The 27,404-nt window shown below is 43.2% G+C and overlaps 1 long non-coding RNA gene across 2 annotated transcripts in view; it reads right to left on the bottom strand.

The window, feature by feature from the left end:
• The window catches only part of LOC100512907, a 408,455-nt gene that overhangs the window by 281,529 nt on the left and 99,522 nt on the right, over window positions 1-27,404 (bottom strand). The window contains exon 3 of one of the 2 annotated variants that reach the window (XR_002346090.1): window positions 23,437-23,480. This is a non-coding gene — a long non-coding RNA (uncharacterized LOC100512907). Of the gene's footprint in view, window positions 1-21,504; window positions 22,465-23,436; window positions 23,481-27,404 lie in introns of those variants that run through there. The other variant, XR_002346091.1, reaches the window with a different exon arrangement.

The following is a 27,404-nucleotide window of genomic DNA, read 5'->3' as shown; positions in this document are numbered from 1 at the left end:
TATACTACTTGGTAAAAATATTAACATAAACAAGATGGCAGTTTCAACTCTAGAAAGAGACAGGGAATACGCAGCCAATGGGCAAACAAAAGCTAGAGGAAATGCCTATCAGAAGTTGCGCCTGCAAGAGCAGTTGCCCAGTTGAGAGTCAAGTTAGAGGCAGCAAGGAGAAAATGATTTGCTGTGAAAATATGATGTCTGTTCAAAAGACCCAGAAGCTAAGCATAAGTCCATCAACCGAGTTTCAGTAATAAAATGAGAGCAGGTGCTAAGACAGGAATCCATGCACATGCGACCTGGGCACATACAATTCCTATTCAAAGCCCATGCGTAGCTTCCTTCCTTTCATACTCACACTGTGAGGATCTATACTTTCACCTTTTGTTATGCTTGACCACCAGTCTTACTGGACTTCCACAGAGAGCTGCAAGCCCCAGCAAACGGAAAGTTTTAGTCTGTCTAGCTATCAGAGCTAGCCCAATCATTTGGGTTATTAACGCATGTTCACTCAACAGCACCTAATTCTTTAACCAGATGAATGGATTTGGAAATGACAATCTGATATGCAACTCTGTCCTCTTTTTCTGTCCAAAGAGGTCCCTACGTTTATTGTGGTGTTTTTGTTTTTATAACAAAAAAAGGTATGAACATTCCATAAATGCAGAATTGTATTCCTACAACCAAACAAAACTCGATCTGCCCCTTCCAGGTGCGGAACAACCCTCCTGGCTCTCCGGGTCATATCCTTCCCTATCTTAAATAGTTATTTTGATAAAATTTGCTCCTAAGATTGAGTCCTCAGCCTCATTTCATTCCTTCCCCTGCCATCAGTAGGCACTTCAGAACCACAGACCATCTTTCGTCAAGTCTAGTGCCCTGTTGCTGAACAGACCAGAGGATGACTTTAGTCGTGAAGAGGCCGGCAAGCGCTGGTCCTACATGCACTGATGCAAGAACTGGTTAAGTCGCCAAGTGATTTGAACAATTCCTTCCAAGGAAGAGGTTTACACTTGAGAACTGGGACATTCAAGTGCTCCTGTGTGATGATTACCAACCAGGAGGAGAACCCACAGTCTCCTTCCCATCACTCCCCTCCCCTCACTACAAACGCCTCTAAATGCCCTTGACCGAAATACGTTTTTGAGAAGCATATGCCTGTTCACAGTAGGTAGGAGTGTGCATTGCACTATGTTTATTTTTCAAACTCAGCATTTCTTTATTGCTGAAGATCTATTTGGAAATCCCTTCCTCCTCTGAGGAAGCATTATTCAGCCAGGGGGCCATCAAACGCTGATATTTCAAGAAATCTAATCTCTTAATGACTGCTATTGGAGAAGAGAGAAGGGCTGTGGAAGAGTCATCTTGAAATAAGGGCTCACGGGCACCTGAGATGGGGCTTAAATGCTTGCAGGGAATCAGGACAGCCACCAACATATGCCATCAGAGTAGTGCAGTTTGTCAGCCCAGGGGTGTCCTTTCCAGAGAGGATGAGCTGTCCCCTCCAACACCCAGGTCCCCCATGCCTCATTCTTCCATCATGTGCAAGTGCACTCACTGTTTCAAGATAAAACCAGGCTTCTGGGTGTTCCAAACAGAGCAAGTCAGACTAGTGTGTGTGGATGGAAGCAAGCAATAGAGATGATGTAGGCAGATGGAGCTGCTCACTGAAGGCTCAGGTTTTGAGCGTGAATGTCCTTAATAGTGAATGTCAGCTACTGAGCAGGGGACAAGGGCAACTTAGGCAGAGAGAAGAATTTGTGCAAAGCAACAAAGTGAAAACATGCTCTCTGTGCAAAAAATAGCAGGTGGTTTTAGTGGGTTTTCAAGAATGATGGTGATGGCAAAGGGTATCAAATAGAGGGGAGACAAGATTTAAGGAAAGTGTTTAATAATTCATTCAACACATACATACTAAGCATCAATGATGCACCAGTCACGATGCTGAGGTGGAGGAAAACAATGTCTAAGAAATAAGAGATCCTCCTTTTTGAAAGGAAACCAGACCTCAGATACAGAGTTGATTCAAACAAGATTCTCAACATCAACGCTGTCATTGTAATTCCTTCCAAAGAAGCCGAGTGGAGGTTTTTGGTTAAGTTAGAAAATCTGATCTCAAAGAAATGGATAGCATTTAGGTGGACTGAGGAAAGACTTTGCTGCTACTTAAGTTCTCTAGCTATCTTTATCACTGGTAAGATATGACATGAGGATGCTACAAACGGCAAGATCAAGACAAATGAAGTACACACAATAAATTCTCTCTTTTCTGTGTGCTTACAAAAGGTGACTTTCCCTTGAAAATAAGTACTTAAGCTCAACCAACAGTGCAGAATTTAATGTGCGTTGTTACAGGGCCTCCGAAAGTGGTGACAAGCTGAGCTTTGTTCTCGGCCTGGCCCAGGCACACAGACCCATTCCAAACCTGCGACCCTGGTGTTCGTAATTAAGTCTGACCTGGGGGAATCTGAAGGAAGACAAGGTTCAAGGGCCCAGAGGGCACTGAAAAGAATGATGGGGCTGAGGGTCTTGATGTCAACACAAATAGCAGAAAGTCTGGAGTGGTTTTTTTTTTTTTTAATGTTACAATGGGTTGGTTTTTTCTTTTTCTCCGAACTCATCTCTGCTTTTCCCAAATAATAAAATCACATAGGTGGGAGGAAGAAAGAAGAGGGCGATTTGGAACCAAGGAAGTGAGTTTACCACCCACATCTAAGTTGTTCAGATCACAGTGCAGGTCCAGCCCTTAACACCCAGCACAGGGAAGACACCCCATGCCCCCGTCATCACCCCCTCCTTTGTCCCACAGGTCTGTCAGTGCAGAAGGAGGGCTGGGGCTTGGAGAAAGGCCCAGCCTCATCTTCCTTATGAAGAATCCTTCACCCTCCAGAGCCAGAGATTTAGGAGAAGAGTCAGAGAGCACCCTCATCCCATTCCACAAGGGGAGCCCCTCAAGTGACAAAGGCCAAAAGGACCAGCCCAAGATGGCCAGCACGAAGGCCAAGCCTGCAATCAGGGGACAGTCCCTGGGCCCTTCTTCCAGCTCCAGAATCGCCTTCCAAGGAGAGATTTTACAACTCTACCAATTAGTCCCATTTGACAGATGGGGCAACTAAGGTACAGACAGAAGAGTGACTCAGAAGTTTGATTCTAGAACATGTACTTGTCCGCCTCCTCTAGCAGCCTCCTTTCTCTTTCTGTTAGTGGGACATCACAGTGCTGCCACAGATGCACAAAGCTGCATTTCTAGCTGAAAATTACTCGTAGTAACAGGCGGCTCCCTGATGCTCTGAATGTTTCCGGCTCACTCTTCACTTTCATCTCAGGTATTGTAAATGGGGACAACAGAAAAGGAAGAGAGATCCTGAGACTCCCATTTCTACTATGTGTGCTTTTAGGATTTATGGTGGGGTGGGGACAATTCATTCAAACAGATTTCATTTCATTAGGCTGTACGTAAAGAGGTTGAGTCAGGGCCAAAATGCATCAATAATGGCACAATTCATTCAGTTCACCCATCTGGATCGTGCTGCCTCTGGTTCCAGTGTTCTGACGGGATCTGAGAAGCCTGCAGTTTGAGAAACGAGTACCCTCTGTAGCCCCACGCCTCGTGTGAGTACAGGCGCCTCATTTCAGACAGCAGATGCTTGAGCCAACAGTCGTGTGTCACTGGGGAAGAGGAGTGCCTTCTAGAGAGCGCCTCTTCTGCAGAGAAGAAACATCTCAGTTCCTGAGCAACTTTAATTTGCCACACTGTATTTTTATAGACACTTCCAAACAATTAAAGCCCTGTGCTGCAAATTCAAATTGCTCATGCCTAGTTGCAAATTTTATTGCCACGAACGGGGTCCCAGAGAAGCCCTATTAACTTTACTGGCAACTCGTGGCTCCCCGGTTATGAGTCATCGCCAGTGAAGTAATTCAGAGATCATTGCCAGGGTGGCGGAAAGGGAGCACACAGCAGCAAGAGTAAGGAGGAGGCGGGCCAGCAAGATCCCAGAAGGAAAAAAGAAACATGATGAGAACTGCGAGGAAGGCCAAGTCCTTGAAGTTAAAGAAAAGGAATCAGGTGATCACTGAGGAGAAGGAGCGGGCCCACCACTGCCCCTTCCAAGAGATCAGGGTGAAAACCACCTGCACTGTCCCAAATGGTATCACTTAGAAAAGCTTGCAAGTGTGAATACACTTAATAGTCACTTCTGTTCAGCTTCTGCAACCTGTATCTCATATCTGAATCAGGTCAGAAAAAGACACAGGAAAAAGCCATTTTCGTGCTTATTCATTCAAGTACGTTAGCAAAAGACAGATGTTATAACCGATCTCCTAGCTCACTGTAGAAAATGAAGGAGAGCAAATGTGAAAATAAGTTCACCTGTTCCCAATTCCTGCTCAACTACTGTTAAATGTTCTGGCATAGTTCCTTTTCAATATTTAAAAGTACATTTTTACATGGGTTTTCTTGGTTTGTTTGTTTCTGAGGTTTGGTTTTTTTTTTTTTTTTTGGCTTTTTAGGGCCACACCCTCAGGGTAGGGGTTCCCAGGCTAGGGATTCGATCAGAGCTGCGGCTGCCGGCCTATGCCATAGCCACAGCAATACCAGATCTGAGCCACATCTGCAACCTACACCACAGCTCATGGCAACATCAGATCCTTAACCCACTGAGTGAGGACAGGGATCGAACCTGAATCCTCATGGATATTGGTCAGGTTGTTAACTCACTGAGCCCCAAGGGGACCTCCCAACATAGGTTGTTTATTGGACATTTATCTGCAATCTTATATTCCTTTCATATTTTCTAATGTAAATCAAACTTAAATATGAATTAAAAATAACTCCTAAACAGTTTTAATGTGCAATATTCCTCTCGTACACTTAAACATATATAATTATTTATATTGTTGTATGATGGGGATATCGTCATTTTTTTTCCCTTTTAAAGATTTCTTGTGTCTACAAAAGAGGAAAGTATGTTTATCTTTCAAGGTCTCTAAGATGTGCATTCCTAAAAAAAGAAACACACCATACCAAGATTTAGAGTATTCTGTAATCATAATCATTTAAGCAACTTTTATTAATCAGTTAGATAACTGATATTCTAACTGATAGGAACTTCAGCCCTTTTTTTTTTTTTGTCTTTTTGCTAATTCTTGGGCCACTCCTGCGGCATATGGAGGTTCCCAGGCTAGGGGTCGAATCGGAGCTGTAGCCACCGGCCTACGCCAGAGCCACAGCAACGCAGGATCCGAACCGCGTCTGCGACCTACACCACAGCTTACGGCAACGCCGGATCCTTACCTTAAGCCACTGAGCAAGGGCAGGGATCGAACCCGCAACCTCATGGTTCCTAGTCGGATTCGCTAACCACTGCGCCACGACAGGAACTCCTCCTAGCCCTTTTTAATAATGCATTTTCGCATGGATCCCAGACTATCACGTCTTCAACGGCATTTTTTAGGGAGTGATTTTACTTTCTAAAACATCTCTGTCTAGTAGTTCCACGGTAAAAGCAAATACACGCAGGAGGATAGAAAAAAACGCTGTGGAGGAAGGCAGGAGGGGAAGAGGAGGAGAGGGGAGAAATGATGCCTACTCTATGGTGAACCCTAGACACTTTTTCACTTATTTCTCAAGTTTTGCCCTGAAAAATATCTCCTCACACATGAAGTGGAACAAAAAAATAGCGCGTTCAGGTTTAAACGAGGCAGGGGACAGGATGAGAGCGGGTCCAAGAGTTCAGAGGCAGAGAAGGAAGGAGGGAGGGGCCAAGCCGACAAGGCACCCTCCACTTCTTCTCTTTGGTTCCTGGGCCTCCCCTCCAGGCCAAAGCTGTGGGAGGCCTCCAGAGCCAGAAAAGCTTACGACGACCCTCCCTCCGCCCCATTCAGTTCTGCGCCCAAGGACCCCACCCCTCCCCAGCCCGGCCCAGCCCCACTGGGCCAGGCCCGGCAGCAGCAGCAGCTCCAGGCACCCGAAGGTCATTGCTCGGTTTGGCACCAAACGTTCCCTCAGTGAAAACAGGCCTCCAAAGAAGAATGAAGCAACAGCCAGGAAAGAACCACTTTGCACACAGACTTCCAAGGAGAATTAGCCTCGTGAAATCCTCTGTGCAAAAGTTCACACCATAAAACAGCTGCTGCTCCATGTCTCGGGGTTCTAATTAGCCCCCGGCTCCTGAGGTGCACAGAACTTCTGGCCAACGGTGTCCAAGCTGCTCAGCTCTTCCCGGTGCCGTTAGATCCCCAAAGAGCCCTTGGTCAAAAAACTAGGTCATCAGCTTATCCGCCGCGAAGCATTTACTGTCGTTTCCAACGGCGTGTTCTGCTCAAGAGGTTATGATAATAAAGGAAGGGCTGCAAACATGCTTTCTTTCAAGTCCTGGCCTGCACGTTGCCACTTCCAAAACACTGGCTCCTTACCTTATCTTACTCTGGCTCTTTTAGACTCAAACCCACTGAACTCTGACCCTTTTCTGGATGAATACAAATCATTCCTTGAATGACTCTATCAAAGTTTATCTAAGCTCTCTCCCCACCACCGTCCCAGCTTTAACCTAACAGGTCCATGCCAAAAAAAAAAAAAAAAAGATTCCTGTTTCAAAAAGTATTAGCATGCTTTACCCCTGCCAAAGTTTACAGCATAGTTACATCCTGCCATAGAAAGGATGGGGCTGGGGGGGGGGGGGGCGGGATGCGGAGGAGGGCAGCTGTTTTTTCAATCAACTCCAGCAGAAAACCTCCCACGTCCCCCACACTGCTTCGTCCACACCCCCAGCAGGGCGAAGAGGGAGACCACGTGGCAAGTTTTATTTCTCCGAGGAGGAATCAAGCTAGCTGGCTGGCTGGCTTTCTCCATTCTCCCGTAATTGACCAAGATCCTTTCTCATTCACCTGGGGACCATTACAGATCCACGCCAAAGGGTTGGGTCTCTGCTCCCCTGGAGGCTGACTCCCGTTCTGATGGAGCCCGAGGCTTCGATCTCCTCCCCATCCATCCTCGCCAGAATCTTGCATCCTCCCACTTGAGCACAGCCCAGCTCAGGGGCACGCATGTCAGTGTCATACAAATAACAAACTCCAAGGTGGGTTATTTTTCATCCCACACCTTCCAGGAATGTGCTGCAACACCTTCCCACAAAAGGACACAGCTGCTGCTGACAGTGTCACAGCATCCCAACCAGCTATGTCCTCCCCTCCGAGCTCAGCAACTGGGCTTCTCCTTGCTCTTCGGACATGTGAAGAGGAAGGAAGGGAACCTGGGGGGCGTGCACAGGACAAAAAGCAGCTGCGGCCCACCCCCTCCTCCGCCTGCCCAAGAGCTCTCAACCCAGGGACCTTGAGATCAAAGGGTGGCTCCACCCAGGCGCTACCTCTGATTATTTTTCTCCCTTCCAGTAGGCAAGCAGAGAAAAGGGAAAATAAGGACAAATGTGTTCCAAACAGAAATACTGCCTAACACTAATTTGGCTTTGGGCAAGGACCAGATTTTAGGCCCGATATCTCCATCTCTGTCCAACGGTTAAGAAACTAGGGTGCAGCCTTGATCCAGCTCTGAAGCCTGCTGCCCAGAGCCTCTGCCAGACCCAGAGGAGCAACAGAACCCCAGACTGTTCCTCATTCCCTAGCTGCTCCCCCCTTTTTTTATTCTTGGTAAATTCTTTTTTTTTTTAATGCTGTGGTAATACTAATTACTATGGAATGGACTTTTAACTGCAAAACTTACATTCCTGGTGTGAAATGGTTCAGTATTTAGAGAAGACAGTACGTGTACATGAGCTGTTCTTCTAAAAAGCCTCTCGATCTTTTCTCAAATGACTGAACTGTAGCCAAAGAATGTGAATCAATGTTGATGTTATAGCTGAAGAAAAATCTAGGTTTAGGTAGCATTCATCTATGACCAATGTCATAACATGTTGCCCGTCACCCATTTAAAAATGGTCATAGGAGGTGACACATCATGAGCACTAACTGATGTCATCTCTAAATGCAGGTTTAATAAAACTTAACTCATTCACTGCCTTGAAGCCTGTCTGAATTCTACCCTTAAAAAGCTGGATTGCTGTGAAAGGCATAAAATCCCAAAAGTTTTATTTTGGCCTAGTAAATATATCATTAACATAACAATTGTTGGTGTAAGAGGTTTTTTTTTTTTTTTTTTTTTTTTTTTTTTTTTTTTGGTCCTTTTAGGGTCACATTCACAGCATATGCAAGTTCCCAGGCTAGTGGTCGAATCAGAGCTGCAGCTGCCGGCCTACATCACAGCCACAGCAACACAGGATCTGAGCTGTGTCTGCAACCTACACCACAGCTCATGGCAATGCTGAATCCTTAATCCACTGAGCAAGGTCAGGGATCCAACCCACGTCCTCATGGATATTAGGCAGGTTGATTACCAATGAGCTACCACAGGAACTCCGTAAGTTGCATTTTTAAGTTACGCTCTCAAACAGACATTTCACGATTTAAGTCACACTCTACCTTCCACACACACACATTTTTCTTCAAAAAAAGAAAACAAGCTAACATCTAACTAAGCCAACTCCTGATTCCCAATCAGTAAAGTCTACATCGGAAGTCTGATGCTTCCGACTCTGCTCCATTTCCATGGCTATCTAAGCATAAATGGAGGACAGGGACAGGAGAGAATCAAGAACTGGAAATGTCCATCTATTAGGAAGTTGAATTTCCCAATATAAGGTCGAGACAGTGGGATGGATTAGCTGAGGGTTTTTTTTGTTTTTGGTTTTTTTTGCCTTTTCTAGGGCCGCTCCCGCGGCATATGGAGGGTCCCAGGCTGGGGTCTAATCAGAGCTGTTGCTGCTGGCCTACACCACAGCTCACAGCAACGCCGGATCCTTAACCCACTGGCAAGGCCAGGGATCAACCTGCAACCTCATGGTTCCTAGTCAAATTCGTTAGCCACTGCGCCACGACGGGAACTCCTTGATTAGCTGACTGAGGGCTTGTCTGTCAAAGAGACCATCCCAGGAAGAAAACCAATTAACTTGTTTGGTTTTCATGGTAGAATGGAACCAAACAGTGGGAAAAAAGCAATCTATCTACACACAGCTCCCTCTCCTCCTCTGCACTGGCCCTTGGCTTGGCTCCTTGGTAACTTGTCTCCAACATCACCTGGTAAAAAACTTATTTGCAGCCAAGCAAATACTTGTGAACTTAATCTGACCTCTGTTTGCTGTCTCTCTGCAAAGAAACCAAAATATGTAACTCTTATCTCATTGAATCCCTAGACTATCAAAAGACACAAATCCAAAAAAAAAAAAAAGGGAGGGGAAATAAACTGATGTCAAAAGAGATAAATACAATGTGTTTCCACGTATTACTATACAGTTAGAGTCATATGGCCCTTAGGTACCAAGCACCATAGGATCACTGCTTAAAATGTCCAACACTGCTTATCCAGATGATTAATTTCATAAATAAAAATGAGTAATACCTCCAAGTCATCTTTTCTAAGATTAAGGTCCCTGTAGCAGCCTTAGGCAACCAATCAGAAATTTTCATTTAAAATAAGTTTTCTTGCTAGTTTGAAATAGTGATTCACTCTGCCTCTCTCACCACTAACCATCTGAGCTGCCTAAAAATCCAAACAGCAACAACCGTACAATCAATTGAGCAGTATCATAAAATCACATCCTCCCTGAGCAAGTGAACTTCCTCAATACTTTGTAGTGAATGGGGAAGGACCCAAGCAGAGAATTTACATCCTAAGCCCAGAAAGGATGGGAGTACAACGTACTGCTCAAAATACTCTAGGAGAGGCGAAATGCAGCGCAAGTTCTAGATAGACAAAAATTAAATGTGATTATTAAAGGCATATGCTCCATGGCTCCCAGTGCCCTGAGAATTAACTCCATCCAAGTTGTTTCATATTTATTAACCACCAAAAAAAAAAAAAAAAAGTAGCTCCCTATTTTCACTTTCCAGATATAGAGGGTCCTCCACCCTCTTGGCCTTCCCACAAGAAGCAATTTGAAAATACGTATCTATCTATGAAGGGCCTACTCATCTTTGTCTCTGGGCCTGTCCAGTCAGGGATGAGATATGCGGTTCTTTTAAGAATGGCACAAAAACATGATCCAAGGAATACACAAGGAGAGGCAGGACTGGGTATGCCTCACTAGATCCATGCTTACCCAAGGCGGCAGAGTCTCTGGCAAAATTTTCATGTTCCTTTTTAGAAACTGTCGAGGTACGTGAAGTCTCTTATCACATCAAAGGCCTATGGCTGCCATTTCTGATGGAGCTGAGGATTTCCACTCATCACTCCTTCACTGCCCCGCTTGACCAGAAGGTATCCCAAGTTCTTTCCACTCAACTGGGAAATCTCAATATGAGTCTCTTTCCGCCAGTGTCAGGAAAAACAGAAGCAATCTTACATAAAATAAAAATGCTTACCCTGTGAAAAATATGGTTGGGAAATGAGGATTTTTAAATGCCTTATAATGTGATTATGGCTACTAGCATGAAAAGGGATTATTCTTAACTGAAATAGAACATTAAGGAGCAAAACTCTTAGGCAGACAAAATACAAACCAAGCTGGCAGCACTTCCCTACCTGGAGAGCACTCATCAATCATTCTGGCTGTCTTATAATAAGGCTTCAGCAAACTCACCAGTGAAATGAGATTGTGGCCAATTCCTATGCATTTAAAGGAGGACAGATATGTCACCCTGTGCGAAACATGTCACCATGTGATCAGAACGACATTTAATAATGTGAAGCTGGACAATAAATGTTAGTGACAAAAACCTTGGAATTGGGTGCCTCTGAAAACAGACGACTTAGGATGTTCCTGAAATACACTCTGTACCCTCAACGCGTTTTGGCTTCTTCTAGAGTGAGCATGTGCAAAAGGACCTGGGAGGCACCAAAGACGTGTGAGTGACATCATGCTCAGACGTGATGGTCAGGGGATGAGAGACACATGTAATTAAGAAAAAAAAATGTTCTGTGTAAACACGGTAAACCAGCTATAATGGAAAAAATAAAAACCATTATAAAATAATTAAATAAAATAGCCAAAAAAAAAAAAAAAGAAAGAAAAATGCACCCTAGAAAGACAGCCACTGCACCATATCCAATCAAAAGCTCTTGCCTCTGGGAATTTTTAGTACAGCTGCTATCAAAAGGACAGGAAAAAAAAAAAAAAAAAAAAAAAAACAGGTTTCTGCCTTTCACGGGAAAAGAATGATTTCCAAATTATGACTTTTGAGAGCTCAAGAGAAGGGATAACTTATTCGTAGAAAATGTGAAACACATGGTTTTCTCAGAGGGCTTTTGTCCACCCTGCACAGTTATTTCGCTTATATGAAAGGACAAATTATTAAGATTTAAACACAATACCCTTCAGAACATAACATACATTTCTGCTTACAGCCTGAGGGCCGAGGCTTTAAATAATAACTGCAAAGGTTAGCCAGGAAACACCGTGCTCCTCACCCCAGAGACGAGCAGAGCAGTTGCATCCCGCACACCAGCGAAGGCAGCTGGAGGGACGCAGCTGGCAACGGCATCTCCATCTCTGCCCAGTGGACCCAGAACCAGAATGTGTCGAGAAATATGAGCCAACCGAAAAGGCCAGGGAAAATGGGAAACACGGGGACCCGGCCACCCAATGTAGGGTAGGGACCTTCTGGCCTTTTTGTCAGAGGGCTTCTTCTTTATCCTGGTGGCTCTTAACCCCAGCTGCACAGCAAAACCATCCCGAAGGTGAAAGAAAACTCCCATCTCATCTGCATTTAGAGTTCAGAGTCACTGTCTTATCTCCCTCTGACTTGCGCCTCACTAACTCAGCATTAACGTCTGTCACTTAGACTTTGGAGAACTGCCAAGCAAGCTCTCCTTTGGGATTGGGTTTCCTCAGAAGTCCAAGAGGCTCTCGAGGGACCAGGAGCACACTGTGCCCATGCCCTCTATGCCACCCTGTGCAAAGCGCCCAGGAGCCCAGGTGGGCACTGCAGCATTGCAACTCACCCCCTACCCCATACCGGCTTCCTAATGGATGTCACAGACTTGTCTTGAGGGAAGGTGGGGGATAGGATTTCTCAGGAAGTCCTATCCAATTTCCTAGCAATCTCTCACACAGGAGAGCGCTCTCTGCAGTCTGTCACTGTGATACAATGCTTCTCACAGACACCTCCACCATCAGTCTCACCCTAAACAAACATCCTGCTAAGCAGGGCTAAGCACATTCTCTGAGCAGTCCCAAGGATGTGACTGCAATGACTGTGGATTGCACCTCATTATCTTTTGTTATCACAAGAGTTGTATACAATGACTGTCTACACACACAACCCAGCTACCTGCTTCTCTCCTGGACCATTTCTCAGGCAATCAATGTCCATGGATATATAGGGCTAAGATTACCAGAACCCTAGGAAGACCTAAGCCACCAACAGTCCTTCCACAGTTATCCCATGCTATAAATACAAATTCTTCCTTTCCAGCAAGTCTACTCATTCACAGACTAGAGTCACGAACTTTGAGGCTGAGGAGGGGGTGGAATGGCAGCTTTAGATGCGCAGATGCAACTGAAATGACAAATTTAAAAATAGCGCAGGGAAAATGCATCCTAAATTTCTGAACTTGAAAATGAAGCCACCGTGTGGCTACATTAACGCCATCAGTAGTACAATGTTTTGCACACAACACAACCATCACGTGTATCTGCTTAAAATTTGCTATTACGACTGGAAAGAGCATGAAACGAAGTCTCACATATAATAATGGCTGCTGTTTACTGAATGAGTGCTAGGTACCAACACAATGTAAAGTGCGTTGTATGTTTTATTCCATGTAATGGCTTTATCCTGATGGAGAATTAGCAAGATCTCCATTTTACAGATAACATGAAGCTTCAATAAATAACACAGTATGTCCATGGTCTGCAAAGCTAGAGGATGGCTAACCTGGGATTTGGACAGAAGTCTGGCCGACTCCAGAGCCCTTAACCATTTCTACAAAGTTTGACAGTATTATATTTTATAAATGAGTGATGTAGTGAAATACCACTCCCAACATCACTTTTAAAAATAAGAAGTGAAATAAGAAACCAGATTCTCTAAAGAAAGCATTCATAATACAGTGATGAGTGAGGGGCTTGGAACCTGTGTCTATTATAAACTGGCCAGAGACACCTTACTGAGCCTCTGAGCACCATGGTCTCTTGTGTAAGAATGAGAACAGCAATGTCGACCGGAGTTGTTGGCAAGACTTAACAAAATAGCATATTAGACCCAGTAACTGTTCTTTCTTCCCTCTCTCGGCCTCAGTTTCCTGCTCTGTCAACCAGAGATAATGAACCTTTTATCACAGTGACGGAGACTCTTAAAAGGAAAAAAAATTTATAAAAATGAAAATGCTTTGAAAAGTGCAAAATATTTTAGAGAACTTGTGTTTCTGATCACTAGCACTTTCATGTTACTGAGTCCTGCCAGCAAGAAATGATAAATTATCACTTAATTCACACTGAGGTGTTCCTATTTTAAAAGTTTGAACTTTCGGTATTTTGGAAAGCAAATTATCCTGACTCATTGTTTTTCAACTCTGAATTGTCTGTTTGACTTGGCTTTGTTTTGGTTTTGATTCTTGTCCTTCAACAAGTCATTATTAAGAATCCATTAAGTGTGAGGGGCCTGTAGGGAATAAAAAATTTCAAAGTAGTTTTCTTACCCTTGAGGAAGGAATAATACATGCTGGGGTGGTCTTAAAGTAAGCACACGTGAAAATGTGTGCATTAACCAGCAGTTACCAGTAGTTAGGGATGGGGAAAGGGTGTAACTACTAAAAAGTAGCAGAAGGGAGTTCCCTTGTGGTGAGGGAACAATTAGTTCTGTACCTTGACTGTAGTGACGGTTATTTGAATATACAAGGATAATAAATCTCATATATACGCCCACAAAAATGCACATTAAAACTGCATATAAAAACATGCATAGACGTTCCTGCTGTAGCACAATGGGATCAGCAGCATCTCTGGAGCACTGGGACGTGGGTTCAATCCCCAGTCCAGCACAGAGGGTTAAGGACCCAGTATTGCCACAGCTCCAGGGTAGGTGGCAACTGCTGCTCAGATCTGATCCCTGGCCTGGGAACTCCATATGCCATGGGGTGGTCAAAAAGGGAAAAAAAAAATTGCATAATTGCATATAAAACCCAAGCACAGTCTCTACTTGAGTTAACAGGACTGTACGATGTCAATTTCCTAGTTTTGACAATGTATTATGGTTTTGTAAGTTTAGCATTAGTTGAAGCTGGGCGAAGGGCACATGGAACTCTCTACTGTTAGTTGCAATTTCTTGAGTCAAGCTATATCAAAATAAAGTAGCGCGTTTTAAAAGAAGGATGGGGAAGAGTTCCCTGGTGGCTCAGTGGGTTAAGGATCTGGCAGCTATCATTGCTATGGTGCGGGTTCGATCCCTGGCTAGGGAGCTTCCACATTCCTCAGGCACAGCCAAGAAAAGAGGAAGCTCCCTATAAGTTGATACAGAAAGATCTCTAAGAAGTGAAAAAAAAAAAAAAAAAAAAAAAAAGAGGAAGGCATTGCACAATCTGTGTAATATGCTACCTTTTGTTTAAAAGCAGGAAATACAGAAATGGTACTCAGGTTTCCTCGTTGAGCAAAAAGGGACTATAGAAAAATACCTAAGAAACTAACAATAGTGGTTTCCTGTCAGGGCTGAAAAGGATGAATCTGATGAGGCCCAAAGATGGGAGCTGCTTCTACTTTTTGGGTTTTGGATCATGTATTATTCTTCAAAACAATAAATCAAAAGATGAAGATAAAAAATGATAGTAACATAATAATTTATAACAATTGATAATATCAATACAAAAACCTCATTCAATTGTTTGCTGAAATTTTTACATATATTATTTTTAATTCTCAAAGCATTTTTTTTTTTTAAACAGAGGGTAAAACCAAGACTCAAGAGTAGTTTTTTTGGGGGGGGAAGTAGTATACAGGGGTTCCCGTCGTGGCGCAGTGGTTAACAAATCCATGAGGTTGTGGGTTCGATCCCTGGCCTTGCTCAGTGGGTTAAGGATCCAGCGTTGCTGTGGCTCTGGCATAGGCTGGCAGCTACAGCTCCAATTTGACCCCTAGCCTGGGAATCTCCATATGCCGCGGGAGCGGCCCAAGAAATGGCAAAAAGACCAAAACAAAAAAAACCAAAAAACAAAACAAAACAACAAAAAAAAGTGGTATACAGACCTATGGTCTGTACACTATAATCCACTTCCTATTTATGGATTGCTGAACAAGCCATGCTGCTGCTTGACTCCGTGCCCTTGTACGTGGCTTTTTGTCTGCCTCAGACGACTCAGCCCCCTCACCCTACTCTGCCTGGAAAACTCCAATTCAACCTGCAAGACCAAGTTCCTGCCCAGTTGTTTTCTCCCAACCTCTTAAGAGAATGAAGGATTAATTCTCCTCTTCTGTAACTCATAGGTTAAGGAGTAATTGTTACTTTTAAGATATGTTTAACTGTCTTTAAAAACTCAGCATCTAGCAAAAAGCCTAGCAACTGTAACAGTGCTCCATGAGTATTCCTTCAACTGTAATGAACTCTTTAAACCTCATCGTGAACATTAAGAATTAAGACCACTCATTTGCAAGACTCATTTACTTGCTAACAGATGTAAATAAGAGTACGTAGATATTTTTAAATAAAAGTGGCTACAAGTCTTTTTGAAACCCCCAATATCTTCTATTAAGAGCAATCTCTTTGTAAGTGGGTATTCCTTAGAAACTCTTTAAAATACCAAATTTCTGAGCAAGGCTGATTCCTAATACGTACCTCCAGTAATTTCTTTTCAAAATATGAATATATAGTGAAGTAATAACGCCTTATAAAAATATATTAAATTCTTTCTCAATATTCCTAAGCATGGCCTTTTTGAATTTCATTTTCTATGAAATGTGTTCACCTTTAAAGGTGAAATAAATGTCACTGTTCAAAGGAAACCTTGGTCCTTCGGTGCTGAACCTCTCAACTACTCTGTGATCACTGAATATGGCACGCATTTCTAGACCAACGCATACGACTTCTAGCTTTACAAGCTGTTATTCAGAATCTGTCCTCCAGAGAACGTTGCCCACAGGGCTCTTAGGTCTAATCAACTGTAAACTATACAGTCAATACAGCCTGGTGGCCAAAGATGCAAGGTCTGAAGTTAGAATCCTGCCAGTATCTCTGTTCTCAGTCAAGTTTGCTTATGTGTCTCACTTTTCTCATTTGCCAAGTGAGGTGAGGATGGTATCAAACACATTGAGATGTTTGGGAAGATCGAATAAATTACAACAGGTTAAAAAAAAAAAAAAGCTCAGAACAATGCCCAATTTTTGCCAGGTGCTGAATAAATATTAGCTAGTAATAATACAGCTCCGACATATGGTTCATGCCTGATACATAGTATTAACAAGAAGGAGCTTGCCTGTCTAGTAAATATTAAGACATCCGAAACTATAACCTCAAGGATGTTCTAGAAAATAAAGACAACACTGCAAACACCAAGAATGTGAGGGTAGGACATGTACCTTCAGCTGTGTTACCTGCTTGGAGGATGAGCTCTGTCTTCCAAGAGAGAAGCCCAAACTCCTCCAGAGAAGAAGACACACACATTCCACACCCTGAGGAATGTGTCTGCTTGAAGGATTTTGGTTTAATCAGAGGATGCTTATTTTGCAAGTCATTTGTACAGTTTGATTTTTCCAGATGTCAGGAGGCAACATGTCTTTTAATGAAGATGCTAAAACAGTGATCTTTAGAATAAATATGATTTAAAAAAAAAAAGCCTCTCATGATGGGTCTTTATCAATGAAAATTGTTCACGCTAACTAGTCAGGTGTGTGCTAAAAGGATTTTCATTGCCAGGTGTTTACCTGTCCCATATGCTTTGAAGGACCTTCATTAACTCCGACCCAACATACTAATTCCAACTATGCTACATATAAGGCTTTCTTTGTAGCAAAGATTTTAAGTCGCTAAGTCAGTATCAAAACCAGCATCGGTGTGTACTCAGTAATTGGAAAGCTATTTCTTGTGGGGAAGTAATTCAAAAATACTGAAGAATTCCAACAGAATTCCAACACCCATGCCCTCAGGAGCATTATTCACAATAGCCAAAAGGTCTAAGAAACTCTTTTATCCCACTGACAAATGAGAGAACAAAGTGTGGTAAACATCTGCCATAGAAAATCATCCAGGAGTTCCCAACGTGGCGCAGTGGTTAACGAATCCGACTAGGAAACATGAGGTTGCGGGTTCGGTCCCTGGCCTTGCTCAGTGGGTTAAGGATCCGGCGTTGCCGTGAGCTGTGGTGTAGGTTGCAGACGTGGCTCGGATCCCGTGTTGCTGTGGCTCTGGTGTAGGCCGGTGGCTACAGCTCCGATTGGATCCCTAGCCTGGGAACCTCCATATGCTGCGGGAGCGGCCCAAAGAAATAGCAAAAAGACAAAAAAAAAAGAAAAGAAAATCATCCAGTCTCAAAAAGGAAGAAGATTCTAGTACCTGTAAGCATGGATGAACCTTGAGAACGTGAAATAAGCCAGTCACAAAAACACCAACACTTCATGATCCCACTCATGAGGTCTCTAGAAGAGAGAAACTCATGGAAACAGAAAGGAGAGTGTTTGAGAGGCAGGGCCTGGAGGAGGGCAGGACGCGGGGTTAGTGTTTGGTGGGTAAGGAGTTTCCGTTTGGGAGGATGAAAAAGTTCTGTAGATGGTCGTGATGGTCGTACAACAATATAAGTAGCTGTACCACTGAACTGTACCCAAAATATGATTAAAATGGTAAATTTTATGAATATTTTACTACCAAAAAACACAATATATATAATTGAGCACCTGCAACACATACAAAGGAACAGGTAACTATGGGTGAATCTGAAGTAAACAAATAGTTCATCTAGGCAATTCTGAGCAAAGAAGACCAGAAAGGTTTGTCAACACTATCTTTTTTAACCAAAAAAATGTTCCCCTTTTCCTCTGTCTTAATCAGACTTTGACTTCAGCATGCCAGCAGAGTACAAATTAACCTCTCCCCCCCAAATTAGAGGGAATAATACTCAAATTCTACTCCTATTCCATGTCTCAGTCATATAACACGAGTTTGGTTGGATAACTTTGGTAGCAACAGAGCAGCAACAGCAAAAAATGACAGGATTGGAAGTCACAATCTCACAATGTGACCTGAGCCATCCATAATCTTTACTGTCAAAGCAAAGCCTAATAAATTTCACTTGGGTGAATCCCATTAAGATCTAACATTGTTATCCTTTTTAAGTGAAAATACATTTAATTAGATCACAGGGACCAAGAGGCAGTCTGGTTCTGCCACTTCAATATCCGCTTCTCTGGCCTTATAGACACGGTATGAATATGGATAGAACTATTTGCTTCTGGGGCTTCATTTTGTCTTTCTTTACCCTTCCCTGCAAGCCTTCCCCATAGAAATGTTACCCTACTTTGCTCGCACAGGGCTTTTAACAGGGGAGCAGCTCGTCGGAAGTTCACGTATTTTCCATTCCTCCCACATCCCTCGTGACATACCTTCAATGACAAAAATTTCCCTGAAAGAGCCCTTCTGCAGTGAATGCTGAGAACTCAGCCTGCTGCCAATCTGACCATCTATTTCCCCTGAAACACTCAATCTAAGCTAACTTGGCCAATTATCTTGCTCCCTAGAAAAACAGCAGACATATACATTGTTAATTTGATCTCAGGACTGAAAGGGAATAGAAAATGAATGAATGATTTCCTGGGCAGAAAGATGGACAGGACAGCTAGCTGACAATCCTGTACTGGTGTTGAAAAAGACGTCTTACTCTCAACAAGTTAGTCGTTTTTATGATAAATAGGCAACAGAAGGTAGTGGGGTATGTAATTGCTAAATCTGAGGAGTATTAAAAACCAGGATAATCAACATCAGCACATGGGAAGAATCTAGAAGCCCTTTAACTCGATTCATGTGTCTGCATGAAACATCATCTCTACATGGTGGAGTCCACCCCCGGTCATTTGTGTGCTCATCTGACTTAGTAGGATCTGGAAGGATAAATGCAGAGAGTTAATAAATTGGAATTATTTTTCTGATTCTTCAAGTCTAAGGTATTTATTTCATTCTGATAAGTTCTGCTGAAATTAAAAACAGGTGGCATATGAATATCCGGTAACGCTGGCAGCGAGTCTGCATATCAACAAAACCCAGAGATTTTCTAATCACATAAATCATATATTGTAACCACACGAAAAATACCTCTTTCAATTTCTTCGTGAGAAACATTTTTAGAAGGTCTAAAAATCAGATCTTTGAGGCCAAACACCTCTACAACCTGCAAGGTTGTGAAGGGTACACAAAATGGTTAGAGAAATACATAAATTCTTATTTTCCTAAGGCACATTAAAGAGTCAACCGTGACCAATCAGGTTTTAAACCTCTGCTGTCAATTAAGACTAAATAAATTTCTGAATTAAGTTTTCCTCCCACTTTGAACAATGAAATTGGGTCTTGATTTCTGCCACATCTGCCATCAGCAAGGAGAAGGAAAGGGCATGAAATCAAATGAGCCTTGGCATCAGGAAAAGCTTACCTCCTCCCCATATTTTTCACTGGAAAAATAAGATTTGTTTTCCAGTAAGATATTTCATTTAAAAAAAAAATCTGTTTCTACTCAAGGCTAGAGTTCTATTTATTTTTAAAAATGAGGCACATGAAACCTCCCAAGTGCAACTCAGATTTACATCTGGCTAATCCTCCAAATGTGACCGACCAAGTTCATGCTGTTTATTGCTAATGAGTTCTGTGATTTTTGGATAACACATGTGAGAGATAGCAAATTAACTACTGCTAGTCAGCAGCAAGCAAGCAGAAGAGGTCTTGGGAAGCTAGGATGAGCAAATCCTGCAAGTCCATTTCTAATTGCACTTGCCAGAAATTTGGGGGGGTGGGTGATCAACCCTGCCAAGAAAAATCAGTGGTGGAACTTGTTTCCCTTTCCTTTTTCCATGGAATATTTCAACACTCAACCAACAAACACAGCTCAATCTTTCCTTTCGGTAACTTCAGAACAGCAAAGGAAGGCTCCGGCTCCAATGACAGTCTTAGAAAAATTGAAGTGGCTCACGCTCCAAAATGCAGTATCAGTCTCTCTTGAGTTCTTTCCTGGAGCTCTATCCACGTACATAAAGAAAACCCCAGAACTACGAGGGCGTGTCATCCGCATGCCAGGGAAACACAGTCTTCCCCCAACCCTCCTACCGCTGCACAAAGTATAGTCATAAATAAACTGTAGTCAAACCCCCTCACCTAAAACAAACTGGCCAGGAATATTGTGCAACAGATCAGCACCAGCAGAAAACAAAAGGGAGAAATTGGCACAAAAATGCTTCCCCAAATCATGGTGCTCATAGCTTAGGACCCACAGTTTGAAAAGCACTTATTACTCATTTGAGGAGGAAAACCCCTAAAAGCACATCCTTACAGAATATCTTCATCTTCTTTCTCATCTGAATCCCCAACAAAACCTCAGCCTTGATTAGTGATTCGGAACCAAGACGGGCAAATGCAATCACCTGGAAAGCCTTTAAACCAGTGTGGTGCTGGGACCCACCCCATTTTCCTCCCCTCACCCCCGCCCCCAAGGCCCAACTCAATTGAAACTGGACTCTCTTGAGGTCAGGCCAAGCGACCTATGTTTCCTAAAAGCACTCCTCCCCCCCGCCCCCCGCCAGGTGATTCCACTGGGAAGCCAGGCGATGAGAACCACGGCTTTACAAAAGAAACTGGTGTCTCTATCAAATCCACTCAAAGACATGAATGCTCTAATTTCACCCGGACTGTCTGTTCCAGAAAGTTCTGGTCATAACTTCCAACCCCTGCTACCACATGCACTTCCTAAAGTGGGAGCAGGCTGAGTGTGAAGCTCTCCGTGGCTAGAAGAGAGCAGGAGAAACATCCACCTCCATCCTGGCGATTAGAAAGCACAAACTCGGGGAGTAGGAGGTACCAACTATCAGGTGTAAGACAGGTTCAAGGATGTTCTGCACAATGCAGGGAACACAGCCAATGTTTCCAAACAATTGTAAACAGAGAGTAACCTTTAAAAAACATGAAATGAAAAAAAGCTTCATAAAATAAAAAGCAAAAACTCCCATTTTCCTCTACTCACACAATACTTCTGACCCCAAATACATGGGTTCTATCCACACCAAGCAATTTTCCATTTCTCCACGGACAGGGAGTGAGTGTCCTACCATTTAGTTCAATTCGGACACTTAACTGCCCAAAGTTAACGTAGACCTCACTGGTTTAGGGCTCAGCCGCACTGGACTGCTTGCTCCCCGCTACAAATGCCAACTCCAAGTCCAAGCTGTTGCCCGTGCTTCTGACCAACTAGCTATAAATCAGGGGTCCCCATGACCCTTGCCTTGGGTTGCCACAATTTACTAGCACCGCTCACAGAATTCAGGAAAACGGTCCACTTACCAGACCACTGGTTCATTACAAAGGCTACCACCCAGGAACAGCCAAATGGAAGGGATGCACGGGGCAAAGCACATGGCACTTCCACACTCCTTCCGAGGACGCCAACCTCCCGCCATGGCTACAGACCCAACTGCTCCAGCCAACCCCCTTCCAAAAAGTTTGTGAGGACGGCCTCCTTACGTAAGCACGTTAGGTAAAGCACCTCATTGGCTACAGGTGCTGAACTCAACCTGCAGCCCAGGTCTCCTCCTGGAAGTCGAGGGGCTGGGCTAAAAGTACCAATCCTCAATCAGAAGGTTGGTTCCCCTGGCAACGTGCCTCCCTACTTAGGAGGCTTTCCAGGACCACCTCCTCAACATAAACTCAGCAGGAGCTCTAAGGGGCTTGTTTTGAATAACAAAAGATCATTTTGATGTCACAGGAGAGCTGCTTCAGGAGCTGGGGACAGTAACCAAATGTTAGAACATTTTGCTCCTACTGCTCATACCTTAGAAAATTACAAGGATTTTAAGAGCTCTGGCCAGGAGCTAAGGAGCAAAGTCCAAAAATTATATTTGTTATTATATCACAGTGATCCATAAGCCCACCATCTTAGGTACTGTGAGGCTTTTGGAATATGCTGCTGTGTTAAACCCAAAGACAAAACAGAGTGTGTAGAGAGCATAACATTTGGTTTTCTTTGGACCAGTGGTTTTCTATCAGATATTAGAATCACCTGGAGGGCCTGTTAAAGCACCCCAACGCCAGAGTTTCAAGTCTGGTCCCATCTGGGGTAGAGTCCAAAAACTTACATTTCTAAATAGTTCCCAGGTGACACCAGTGCTGCTGGTGTCCCTACATTTCTAACACCTCCAAATATTTGAAATACCGAAAATTTGCTTTTATTTTTAACTTTTTTTGTCTTTTTTGGGGGGGTGTGCTGCACCTGTGGCATGTGGAGGTTCCCAGGCTAGAGGTCAAATCAGGGCTATAGCTGCTGGCCTATGCCACATCCTTAACCCACTGAGCAAGGCCAGGGATGGAACCTGCGTCCTCATGGATGCTAGTCAGATTCACTTCTGCTGAGCACAACAGCAAGTCCCATTTTTACTTTTTTATTTCACCCCCTAGTTTTATTGAGATATAATTAACGCACAGCCCTGTATATGTTAATATGTGCAGCGTAATGACTTGACTCGTATATATTATAAAATGATTCCTACAGTAAGTTTACTCAACGTCTGCTTAACATTCATCATCCCACATAGGTATCAAAAAAAAAAAAAAAAAAGAGAGAGCGAGAGAGTGAGAGAGAAAATTGTTTTCTTTGTGATGATAACTCTTGGGATCTACCTTCACAACTTTCAACTATACCATAGAGCAGTGTTAACTACTGTTCTACGTTACTTCCCTGAGAGAAGTGTTTTTACAGTATGTGTCTCCATAGTAAGACCATTGAACACTGCCTAGATATTTGATATAAAGGAATGATTGCTAACTATTGTTTTGGGTGTGAAAAAAAGGTGTTGTATTTATGTTTTTTTTTTTTAAAAAAAACAAAGTTTTTATCACTGAGAGACACATATTGGAGAAAAAAAACTTTCACACATTATGAGACAGCTGGCATCTGCCATGCACCCAGCCACATTCTTCATGGGTAACCCTTGTCCTGAAGGTAGGATTTACCAACCCCATGCATATTTTATATTGTTACAACATGCATGGAGGAATGCACAAAAAATATAGAATCGTAGCATAAATAAGAAACAAATAAAGGCAAAAATATAGAATCATAGCATAAATAAGAAACAAATAAAAGCAAAATGGAGAAGAGCCAAGGGAATGGTGGCCATTATGATCCTTGGGGCAGCCCAGAAAAGAGCAAGCAACAAGCAGTAGCCACCAAGGGAGTCAGGGATTTACCTGGAAACATCCATCCAGAAAGTCTCTTACCTGAACATGCACGGTGCGGACGCTTCTGTAGTCCCCTGAGAGTACTAGGAGAGAAAAGGAAACTGAGTCAAACATGGTTAAGAGTAAATGGAAGAAGCACACAATAGAGTTGAGGTTTCAGAACCCAGTGATGCCTTCCTTGACAGTTCCTAGAGGAAGGTTTGGAAAGCTGATTATTTCTTAAACTCTACCCTGAAAACCAGCCTTGGACTTGACTGCTCTGGAGCCATGCCAGGCACTCACCCAGAGTCCTAAGCCCTCCTCTCATCTGGAGTAAAGGTGGAAGCATCCAGCGAGGCAGGGTTTTCTCACCCGCTCTGTTACTCCTGGGCTAAGGCACTGCAAGCATGTCACTCTCCCTTTCTGGGCCCAGAACTCATTATCTGGAAAATGAAGGGGGTTTTTTGGTTTTTGGTTTTTGTGGTGGTGGTGGTTGTTTTTAGATGTTCTCCATAGTGACTCCCAAAGCTGATAGCACAAAACTACACTGGAAAAAATACTAACCCTGAGATGTAATTGAAAGAAAAGAAGGGCACTAATGGAGTATGCATGCTAGACCCTAGACAGTTCTTTTCTGTAGCTTATTTCATTTAAACTCTAAAACCACGTAGCAAGGCTAGTCTTGACAGCAACAGACTAAGAGACTATGGCTGAATGTGGCCAAGAACTTGCCCAAGGTCACAGACCAAGCAGTAGCAGAGTCACAGATCAAAACTAGGAGCTGACTGAACCCACAAGGGAAGTTCTTCTGCTCCACCCCTGGCAACTTAGCCAGTGCCATCCTTTGCGGGGGTGTCAGTCAAACCACCATGAACTTTGACTCCAGGACTTGAAAATAGTCATGTGGGATTACATCAAGGGTTAAGTGTTTTCTGTGCCTGGACTTATCTTTTTTAAAAAAAAATCTGATAGTTTGTGAAGATGCTCTTGATTATAAAACAACTGCCCAGGAGTTCCCCATGTGGTGGGATCCAGTGAGTTAAGGATCCAGTGTTGCCACAGCAACAGCTTGGATTCGATCCATGGTCTCAGAATTTCCATATGCTGTGAGTGAAGCTAAATAAAATAAAATAAAATAAAAGTGCCCAGGAGAATGCACAGCAAAATTAGCTTATAACATTTCTAATGTTTTTACTTAAAAATTTCTCTTTTCCTTTCTCTAATATTCCTCATTTAACAGAAAAACACAGTTTGTACCAGCAGGTTATGTCTGGATACAACAAGGAAGAAGCTTGGAGGTTTTGATTTCACTTTGAATTTTTAGAGGCTACATCCCCAAATGACTTATTTTCTCAGCACCTGGTTCCAAAAGCAAAGTTCTTGGCAAATCATGAAAGATTCAACTATTTCGCATAGTGGCTATTTTTTTTTTTTTAAGGAGCAATAATTTCCTAGGTATTAGAAATCCAACATTCCTATTAGGCCAAGGTGGTAAAGCAGCTTCAGAGAGTGCATGCCTTGCAAAAAGCAACTGTCTGGCTCTCTGGGTTCAAGGTTACGCTTCCTTCCATATAGGGACTCACATAATTGGCTACGCACATTCATCCAGTGAATCAGGTGGCAAGACAACCTATTAGATAGATCAGTGGTCTGATGTAGGACACAGCTGCTCTGCTCCCTCCAGGCTTCAAATAATTCAGCGTTCTCAACCTCCCCCATTATGTACAATTAATTTCATGAAATGGGAAAAAAGAAGCATGGGTAAATAAAATGACCAATATACACCAAGCACAGCAGAAAACACCAACTGTGCACACACCAGCTCCCCCAAGTACCCACTGACCCCGAGGTGCTAATAAGGGAGTTCTGCAAAGACTGCCTTAAAAAGGACCCTACCTTTAGCCAGCCCTAACCCCAATCCAAACTTTTCTCCCACACACAGCAGGAGCGCCTCACTAATTGGAATGTGCAGATCACGTGGCCTGAAATATGTTTTGGCAACACATACCTCCAGAGAGTCCTGACTTTTACTCTCTCTCTCTCTCTCTCTCTCTCTCACACACACACACACACACTCACACACCACTCAGATTTTTAGTTCTTAAAAAAAAATTTAAATATGCACGATAAATATAGTTTTAAAAATGAAAGGACATGTTGGCAGGATGTTTAAAAAGACACAGGTGAAGATGGTTTTTGTAAGCACAAATTTCCCCATCAGATTAGGGGTAATGACCCAAGATGGAAACAACAAAGATGCCTGGTGAAAAGGGACCCTCTAATCATATTAGCTTGTAGTTCTAAGGGAAGATGGCTGCTCTGAATTTCCCTTTATACAAAGCAACTTCAAAAAATTCCTATTTCCTTAGTACATCTTTATGTAGGAAAGCCTGTGTGCCTTTGAAGCCTCGACACAAAACAAGCAAGAGTCTTTACAAGTCCTGTCTGACCACCCAGGGAGAATCAAATAGTATTTTTTTTCTCCAGTAGGCCACCCCAGGATACCACGAATAACAAGGAAAAGGAGGAATTCATCAATACTAGGACATATTTTTCTACTGTCATTACTACACTGTTTTAATCTAAATATTATGGTGGGTTTTTCACTAGCCAAGCCAAAGGACATGGAATTATTCGTATAGCGAGCAAAAGAAGTTTTGAAATAGCAGAAAATAGGTTAAAACTTAGGAAACAGCAGAGAGGAGCAAGATGAAGGAATTCTTCTCAAAATCCCAAGAACTGAGCAGGGATCTTTCAAGCGCTGATGTTGACAATGACAGGATGGTAGAGCCATGGCCTGGGTGTGCCTTAGCACAGGAACCCTGGGACAAAAACTTTCAAGGGCTTAGACTGCAGGAGACACTGAGCAGGGAGTTTCTTTACCATCTCACCAAAGAACTTAGTTGCACGAAAGTATTTTAGAATCACAGGAACGTCTGACCAACATAAACATCCTGAAATGTCCTCTCTTTTAATCATATCCAGTCCCTGCACAATATCACCATTTGGGGCAAATAAAGACCAGATCCTATAGCCACACGCTGGGGAGCCTCTCCTCTCAACCCCCAAACTATCTTTCCAGGTTTGCTTTCTATTACTACTTCTGGGGCTCACGGTGCTCCAGGCTGCCCTCCCCTGGCCCCCCCTGCTCACCCTCCTGCAGACAGGCACTTCCACCCAATCACGCGAAGAGTGATGGCTTTTTATTTTTTTAATTCTTTAATTCATTTATTTTTTTATTGTTTTTTTTATTACTCAAATGAATTTATCACATCTGTAGTTGTATAATGATCATAACAATCCAATTTCACAGGATGGCTTTTTATTCACCTGAAATGTCCAGCCATCCCCATCTCTCCAGAAGGATGAATCGGGCTTAACAGCCCTCCTCCCACACCACAGCTTTGCCTCTGAACAGCCTTTGGACAAGTGACTTCATCTCATTCCCTGCCTCAGTTTCCTCATCTTCTAAAGAGGGGTGATGAAGCCTATCTCACGATGATGAACTTTAAGTGAGACCAGGATGATAATCAAGGGGTGCTCACAGACTTAGGGGTCCTTCCCTCCCCTCAAACAAAATGCCCCTTCCCCTCATCCAAGGCCTCTTTAACACCTGCAGCCAAAAGACTCTCCCTCCTCCAAAGTCTCCTCCCAGTGTAATCGGCTGTGCTGGGTTCCTGGACTCTAAGTGCGGGATTATTACTCCTCTGTATGTCTGCACACCCACACCCACCACACCTTGTGCCTTTTTGGAGGAGGCAGGACCCCCCCCGTTTAATTCATGGATACTCTCTCCACTGTACCACACATAATCAAATTATAAGAAGCTCAGGATTCTAGAGTTCACAGGACCCTTTAAATGATCTAGATAAAACCTATTATTCTATGGAACAGAAAGTTGAGTCCACATGAGATAAATAACCATGCTATGGATAAGCAATAAAATCTCTTTCTGCCTGACAAATTTAAATAGGTGGATGGATAGACGAACGGAGGACAGACATAGGGATAGACAACCAGCCATGAAC

The sequence above is a fragment of the Sus scrofa genome, chromosome 7, assembly GCF_000003025.6.
Source record: "Sus scrofa isolate TJ Tabasco breed Duroc chromosome 7, Sscrofa11.1, whole genome shotgun sequence".
Classification (NCBI taxonomy): domain Eukaryota; kingdom Metazoa; phylum Chordata; class Mammalia; order Artiodactyla; family Suidae; genus Sus; species Sus scrofa.
The sequence above is the reverse complement of the archived record's forward strand: the minus strand, read 5'-3'. Positions and strand labels throughout refer to the sequence as shown.